The sequence below is a fragment of the Meriones unguiculatus genome, chromosome 1 (genome assembly GCF_030254825.1).
Source record: "Meriones unguiculatus strain TT.TT164.6M chromosome 1, Bangor_MerUng_6.1, whole genome shotgun sequence".
Lineage (NCBI taxonomy): Eukaryota > Metazoa > Chordata > Mammalia > Rodentia > Muridae > Meriones > Meriones unguiculatus.
This window is the reverse complement of record NC_083349.1, coordinates 180,737,104-180,745,469: the sequence shown is the minus strand read 5'-3', so window position 1 is coordinate 180,745,469 and position 8,366 is coordinate 180,737,104.

The following is an 8,366-nucleotide window of genomic DNA, read 5'->3' as shown; positions in this document are numbered from 1 at the left end:
AGGAAAGAAAGAAAGAAAGAAAGAAAGAAAGAAAGAAAGAAAGAAAGAAAGGAAGGAAGGAAGGAAGGAAGGAAGGAAGGAAGGAAGGAAGAAAGGAAGGAAGAAAAACTGTTTATGTCAAAGGCTGTAAGGAAGTTCTTTTTGTCATTTAAAAATACCCCAAAGGCCAGTGAGATGATTCAATGGGAGAAGGTGGCTGCAGCCACTGTCGAGCCTGAGTTTGATCTCCTGGAACACACCCGGTGGAGGGAGAAAATGAACCCCGGCAAGTTGTAATCTAACCTCAACACACAGGAGTGGCACCTGTGGCACATGCTCTCTCTCTCTCTCATACACACACACAGAGGAGGGAGAGGATGGATGGATGGATGGATGGATGGATGGAGAGATAGGCAGATAGATGTAAAAACATTCCTTCCCAAGGAAAGGGTTGCTTTGCGTTGTTGGGGTTTGGGGAAGCAGGCAGGAGGTTCTCAGAAAGCAGTGACTTCCTCATTGCTCTAGCATTTCCACAGAAAACAGAACATGTCAGAGCAGGCTGATGTGCAAACACCTAAGAGGCTTTTACAAGAGAAGAGAACATGAACCTTTGAGCGACCCTGATCCTAACACATCAACAGGAAAGGGGCATCTTTTGAGGCAACAGGGTCAGGGAGTAAATATAAACGGGGCATTGATCACGCCAGGGAGAACCTCTAATGTTGGTGGGTGTCGTGATGACAGAGGTTTTGTGTTTTTAACACCCTTACCTATTAGAGATACAATTACAGGAGAAATAGTGGCTGAAATAGTCTGTGCACAGATGAGAGCCTCGGGTAACGTTGTCGGTGCTCCCAGACGATTTGTGACATCAGGGGTACAGTTGGCTTGAGTGTGTGTTTGAAACTTGTTATTTTGAAGGAGGAGAAAGAAAATACAGGCTACCCCAAGTAGAAGAACGTGGGACAGAGGCAGCCCTAAGCAAAGAAGGGGACTAAGTCACCAGCACCCCAGGGTCTTACACAGCAACCATCACTTAGCTATCCCAGTGAGGAATCAGGATTTCATCTTAACTCAGGTCCAATTTACACGGGTTCAGGGCCAGGACTCAAACCCAGCTCTTTGACACACACACACACACCTCCCACAGGGTTTATCTCCAGGGTAGGAGACAGGCTATGAAGAAGCCTTATTCTGCACAGTGAGGGGCTGAGCGGTCTGCCTGGCTGAGACTCACTAACCAGGCAGTGACTGACCATCCAGGGACGCACAGGAGGAATGAATGTGTTTAAAGAGGGAATCAGAGAAACAACAACAAAACCCAGCCAGGTCTCTGAAGTCGCAAAGCCAACTGGAGCTGCAAGGCAGGACTGTGAGAAGGCAGAGGGATGACAGGCCCTGATGGTGCACTGACCCTGTCCCCAGCGCTTTCTCACACTACCATGGGGGTTTCCTCGGCCCCTGCACTGAGCCACAGCACAGGAGTGCGAATTTCAGGAGACAGTCTCCTCCAGTGCCCACCCCTATCACTCCAGGGCCCCGAGGCCTCTTCCACGGTGCACAGCTCACAGGTGTGTGCCCAGAGGGCTAGACTGGCACCACTCGGACCTCCTGCTCTGCTCAGGTCCCATCCAGCCAAGTCCCAGTCTGCAGAACCACCAACCAGGCGGCTGCAGACACTTCTCAGCCTGGACCCGCTCGCCGGAGATTTTTAGTTTGACGTAGCCGGCCTCTTCCTTTTTTCCTTCTTTCCTTCAGGCAGCCTATGGTGCCTTGTGAGGCCCAGGAACTGAAGGAAACTGCTTTACTCTCTCAGTTGACCTCATTCTATGTGTCGAAGCTTCTGTTTAATAGTTAATTGAGGCGAGAAATAGTCCTACATTCTTGTGCTTTTTTGCTAGAATTTAGCTAAGAGTCACTAAGTATTCAGACTTCAAAGAGCCGTGGGCCAGCTCAGACGTCCTGGATCAAGGACCGGTGGTAGCCAGATCAGGGACCCTGAGACAGGGGCTTTGTCAGAGCCTCCCACAGGCCACCAGGCCCTCAGTAGTCACTTGTCGCAAGGGGGCAAGCCTCCCCTAGGAGCCCGGAAGCAGAAACTCAGAGGTGTTTTGCAGACAGATGACACTAGTAATCAAAGATTACTTTTTTTTGGAAGTGAGGCCCTGTGGTTTTGGCATTTCTGCCAGGTGCCATTTATCACTGAAGATTTTATTGGACAGCATTCAATTACCTACCCTGCTGGGAGAAGACGAGTCAGAAATAATCCAAACGAAGGCAATTTCCTTCTGCCTTTGAAACTCAGAGTCCAGGCTACAGGCTTTCACCAGAGAAGCTAATTTCTCAAAGAACGACCCCCCGCTGGTCTCTGTGGTGCCACCTGGGAACTGGTTAGAAACATAGAGTCACAGTCCTTGTGCCAAGATGAAGAGGTCAAGAAGCACCATGCTTTACAAAGATCCCTTTAGGACGTTCTTAAGTCTATTAAAGTTTTCCACTTTACGGGTTTGCAAGTAGCAAAGAGAAAGCCAGATTTGGGGGGGAGGGGTTGGCAAAAAGAGGACGGTACCCAGGAGCAAGCTCTGGGTCAATGTCGTCGCTGGTCGAGCTGTAGAACACGGCAGTTTGTGGGATGTAAAGCAAGAATTCGTTTCACGGAATCCCTCGATTGCTCTATGCCTTCTTAGGCCAGTCCCTATCAGGTGAGGGTTGTTTTTGTTTTTGCCTGAACACCACTTACAGCTCTGCCTGGGCAGTTTCTTAGGAAGGCGCCTCCTCTCCCAAATACTCCGCTAGCTCATAATCTCAAAAATCTGCTCCAAAGCTGGAGGCATGGCTCAGTGGTAGAGCATGTGCTTAGCATGTTCAATGCCCTAGTTCAACCCACAGTACATGTGCACATTCATCTTCAATACACACACACACACACACACACACACACACACACACACACACCTGCTCCAAAACCACCTACTCCTGGTCTTCTAATTGCCTCTTCATTCAGTGCTCTTGTGACTCTGGCCACATTCACTCATTCAACACAATCAGGTATTAGAATCCCCCATTATCCACAGAAGATTCCGTCTAAGACCTCCAGTGGATACTGGAGACCATACCAAACCACTTCAGTACCTAGATAGAAAATCTGACAACAGGGCTAGGGAGTGACCAATGAGGTGATGGCTTGAATATACTAGACAAAGAAAAAAAGGGTATGTGCCTAGCCTGGGAAGAAGCAAGAAGGCACAAGATTTCATCATGCAACTCAGCTTAAAATTGTTATTAAATGGAAAATTCCAGAAGCAAATAATTTACATTTTCAGACTACAGCTGATCATTGCTAACAGAAACCACGGAAGAACAAAGCAAACATACTGTGGAACTACTTCATCTATCTAATAGCCCTATTGCTAAATGCTGGGTGAAACTGGAGAGCCAGAGATATGCCTGCCTTTGAGCTCACCCTTTCTAGACGAGGAGATAAAGGTGTAAAGCCACAGTTGAGCATGATGAGAGCCATTTTGTCTGCTGGGGGTATAGTAGCAAAATTGTTCCTAATATTGTTGCCATCTCTGAGCTAACAGAAATATGGCCAGAATGTAACCAAACAACTGACCTCCCAGCTGGACTGTAGCACTTTGAGTTGATTGTGTGTTGTTTCTCTGAGGACAGCCGTGGTCTTCCGCTGATCCCAAGCAGATGAGATTTACTGGATATATTTGGGGAAAGGGTAGCGATTCCACCAGCCTGACTATCCAGGTAGGTTCCTGTGCCAGCTCCTCCACTTCCTAGGCATTCTCATCAGCAAGGACTTGACCCAAATAGAATCAGATGTGCAAGGGCCATGGGAAAGGGCCTAAAGCAGCTTGTCTAATAGCTTCAGATCTCTGAGAGAAGACGAAGCACTACATGAAAGAGAGGACGAGATACGAATCAGATCAAGTGTAAAGATATCTTAGAAGATTCGAGAACTAAATTGCCCAGGTGAGACTCAAGCAAAGCCTAGAAAGAATATGGATTTGGGCAGCAAGGCTGGCAGAGGGTGCCCTAGGCAAGACGGCAGAAGGAGGGAGGCTTGGAAGCAAAGGGGGCAAAGATGAATGAAGCAGGTGTGTGTTTGCTTGTGTCTTTTGTTTTTGTTTTATTTTGGTTTGTTTTAGAGAGTGGCATGGTGGCTCAGTGTAGATGAGAAGACAAGATAGGGCCAGAATGCAGAAGACCACAAACACACAATGTGGAGTTCAGACAGGAGGTTTTGAAAGTTTCAGAGTTTCTGGTTCTTATTTTGAAGCAGGTACCATTATTACCATTGTTCTGTATATATGAGAAAGACCTCGGCTTTGTGGGAAAACACTAAGTTCCCTTAATTTTTTTTTCTTTTTTCTTTTTTTCTTTTTGAAGAAAAAATGTTTTGTGATTCTGGTTTTGCAGAAGTGGTCACAGATTGCCTGACCTCCCTTGAAGAAACTCCAACCACATCTGCAAACGAGCTAGCCAGGTCAGCAGTCATGAGAAACATTCTCTATGCTAGAAAGATGACTGGTCTGGGTCAGAATAGGATGTACTTAAAATTCTAAGGCTCTTGGCTCTAGGAAACTGGCGTGTCAGTGTTAGCAGAACACCCCAAACACACATGCATGTACACATGCACACACACTCTAGCATTTGGGGAAAGATAAGAGCCCATATAGACGCATGACCATACTAACTAGCCTAGGTGAGGTCAGGATATGCCAAGGAGGAACAGAAGAGCAGAGGGCTGGAGCCTTTTAAGGAGGCCCAGCAGCTGCCTCCAAGCCTCTAGAACCACTAGAGTCTCCATCCTTCATGGGCAGCGCTACCCACTCAGCCCTTGGAACTTCGTTCTCTTGGCAAGGGCCTGGATGTTTCTGGAAACCTACAGGCATGATAGCATCTGCTGTTCTAGGGGCCCAAACTACTGAAAATTCAAAGAGGAAAACTGCTTGTTGGAGAATGAGGAGACCAGCGGCCTCATGCCCTTCAGGATTGTCTCCTCACAGTTCCCCTAAGGCCCTTGCCTCTGACTGGCTTCCTTACACACTCTTCTTTGGATGGAAAGAGTAATTTAGGTGTCTGATTAAATGGCTTTGTGCTTACAGAAATCAAGATTAGCAAAGTATTGGGGCCGAATCACCGGAAGACACCGTCATCTAGCCAGCTCAGTTTTGCTTTTCAGACTGAATGGCAGGAGCCTGGAGAGACAGCTCAGAAGGTAAGAGCACTGGTTACCCTTCCAAAGGACCTGGGTTCAAGATCCTGAACCCACAAGGCAGCTCACAAACAGCTATAGCTCCAGTTCCAGAGGGTCCAATGCCCTCTTCTGGCTTCTGTGGGTACTACACATATGTGGTATGCAGGCAAAACATACACACACACACACACACACACACACACACACACGTATACAGAAAAACAAACTTTTTTTTTAAGAAAGGGATATTTATTTAAAAAAGAAAAGACTGAATGAAAGACTGGCTAGCCTCACATTAGAAAAAGAACCAGTTACTGAATGGCAAGAACTGGAGCGATGAATAAATTGGGCAAACAAATGTGACAGGGTTAGTAGGCTCAACCCAAGAACAATTGCCTAAGCCACTTCATTTAGTCACTGGGGGAAAAATCCTGGGCTGGAGAGATGACTCCCTGGATAAAGGTACTTGTTACTACCCTGACAACCGGAGTCTTCTGGTTCAAGTTTTGTCAATTTGACACGACTAGAGTCACCCCTAGGAAAGGATGAGTCAGTTGCCTCCTTCAAACTGGCTTTGTGGACACGTCTGTGGGGCCATTTTCTTGACTAATGATTGCTATGGGAGGGCCCAGCCCACTGTGGGGAGTGCTGCCCCTGGGCAGGTGGTCCTGCATTGTGCAGAGTGCAAGCAGAGCAAGCCAGCAAGCAGAACTGCGCCACGGCCTCTATTTCAGATCCTGCTTCCAGGTTCCTGCACTGGTTTCTCTGTATGATGGATGGACTGTGACATGGAAATATAAGCCAAATAAACTCTTTCCTCCCCAAACCGTTTTTGGTCATGGTGTTTATTACAGGACACCCACGGACCCAATCCTAAAAACTATCCTCTGACCACTACAGACATACACTATAAATTAAACTCCATAAATCTCTACTTTTATATAAGAAAGCCTCAATTTAGCATGGTTTGACATTACAAATTTTTTCTGCTTCGTGCTAATGTGAAAGCCATATACACTAATTAGAAGCTGGGCTGTGAGTTCTGAAGTTTGAGCTTTTCCCCAGCTAGCGGCAGGCAATTGTATCCTCTCCCTTGGGGCTGAGCAATGGCAAATCACCACAGTCACCCACGTGATCACAACCAAACCTCTGTGGTGCCGTGTTGGTGAGCTGCGATGTTGGACGGGTTAATGTGTTTGCTGCATTTTGAACTCATGATAGTCTCGCTTCATGATGCCAGCCGATCTAAGCCAAGAGCACTTGTATGGGAAAGCAGATGCCAAAGCAGCCACATAAACTTTTTGGTATGGAAAAGTAAGAGGCAGGGCCAGGGCTTGAGCACAGCCACTTAACTTCAAAGCCTTCTCCCTCCACCACATCCCTGTGTGTTCTTAGATTAATAAACACCCCCCTGGAGAAGAAGGAGGAGGAGGAGGAGGCAGTAGAGGAGGAGGAGGAGGAGGAGGAGGAGGAGGAGGAGGAGGAGGAGGAGGAGGAGGAGGAGGAGAAGGATATGGGATAGCAAATGAGCAGATTTCCCTATGCTCCGCTGAAATATTAGTATTCCATAGCTGTGGATCTACCTCAACTCTGAAACTCTGTGCCTATATATAAAAGGAAGGTTTTGGGGGGAGTTAGGGAAGGAGGAGAGCTGTGGGTTTACTCCTCCTCCTCAGTTCTAGCTGCTGAGCCCAGAATGGAAGCCAAACGGAATGAGTTAAGTTCAAAGCTGGACATGCCTATGCTTCTGCACACTGCCCTCCGAGGATCAAGCTGCCCCACCCATTCTCAAGCTTCTAGCTCAGAACAAGAGATATGAAGCCACCATCCATTCACCCGTGCCTATGTCCTGGAGGCCATTCTCCAGTACACACACTGTTTAGGGAAGTAGAAATGGACTTAGCCCAAGAAAGAAAGCAACTTAATAAGCCACAAATGAAGTTCCTTCCTCTATGAACTCTCAGTCACAGAAAGCCCCAGACTCTTCTTGTCCCATATAGGATGCTTACCTTCAGCACATGGCCACACAAGCCCTGTTTAGCATTAACAGATGCTCTCTGTGGCTGCTGAAGAACAAGAAGAGAGATTTGGTGATGCTCTCCCATGGTTAGCCAAGAGTAGATGGTAAATAGAATAAATTTATAGCAACTATGTTACATTTGGAGAGTTTGGAGAATCATTTAAAAAATGTAGCCCTGAGCCTGGGGTGACTAAAGCAGAGGCAGGAGGATCCCTGTGAGTTCGAGGCCAGCCTGGTCTACAAAGAAGATCCAGTACAGCCAAGGCTACCGAGAGAAACCCTGCCTTGAAAAACAAGACAAAACAAAAAATGTAGCTCCACTTGAGAATAAATCAGAAATCAGAGATTCCAGCTAGTATAGTAGGTTTATTCCTGCACTCGAGGGGCTGAGGCAGAAGAGGCCCCCATGAGCTCCAGAGCAATACCCTATTTCCTCCTTCATGTCCTCCTTTTTTATTGTTTTGAATTTTTTGTGTGTATGGGTGTTTTGCTTCCACATATGTCTGTGCATGCCTGGTGCTCACGGAGGCCAGAAGGGCCCCCTAGAACTAGAGTTAGAGATGGGTAGGAGCCACCGTGTGGGTGCTGTGAACTGAATCCAGATCCTCTGGAGGAACAGCAAGTGCTCTTAGCCACTGGACTGTTTCTCCAGCCTGACTCTTTTTTTTATTATTTTTTTTAAATAACTCACTGAGTCCAACTAATGCTGTTCATATACCCATGTACACATCAGTGTGGCATCATCACTGAAGGTATGGGTGACCTGTTAATGGCCACACTCTGAAGAAAATTGAGTCTCCCAGTGGTCATCAGTTTCCACTCCCATATAGCTCGTCAGCTAGGGCTTCACCCCCAGTGGTGCTGGGATGTTGATTAGCTAGCTCTCCTGCAGGTAAGCACAGCTGCTATCAAGACCAGAAGACATTTTACAATAGTGTGACCCCTCTCCAGCCTTCACATTTTTTCTGCCCCTCCCTGCAATGTTTCCTGAGCCTTGATATAGGCCTCCCATTTAGGGCTTAGCATTCAGCAACCACTTATCTTCAGCTCTCTGACCACTTTCGAATCTCTGCATTAACTGTTGCGCCCTGTGAAAAGAAACTTCTCTGACTAGGCCTGTAGCTGCCCCCTCTATCAGTATAAGCATAAATATTT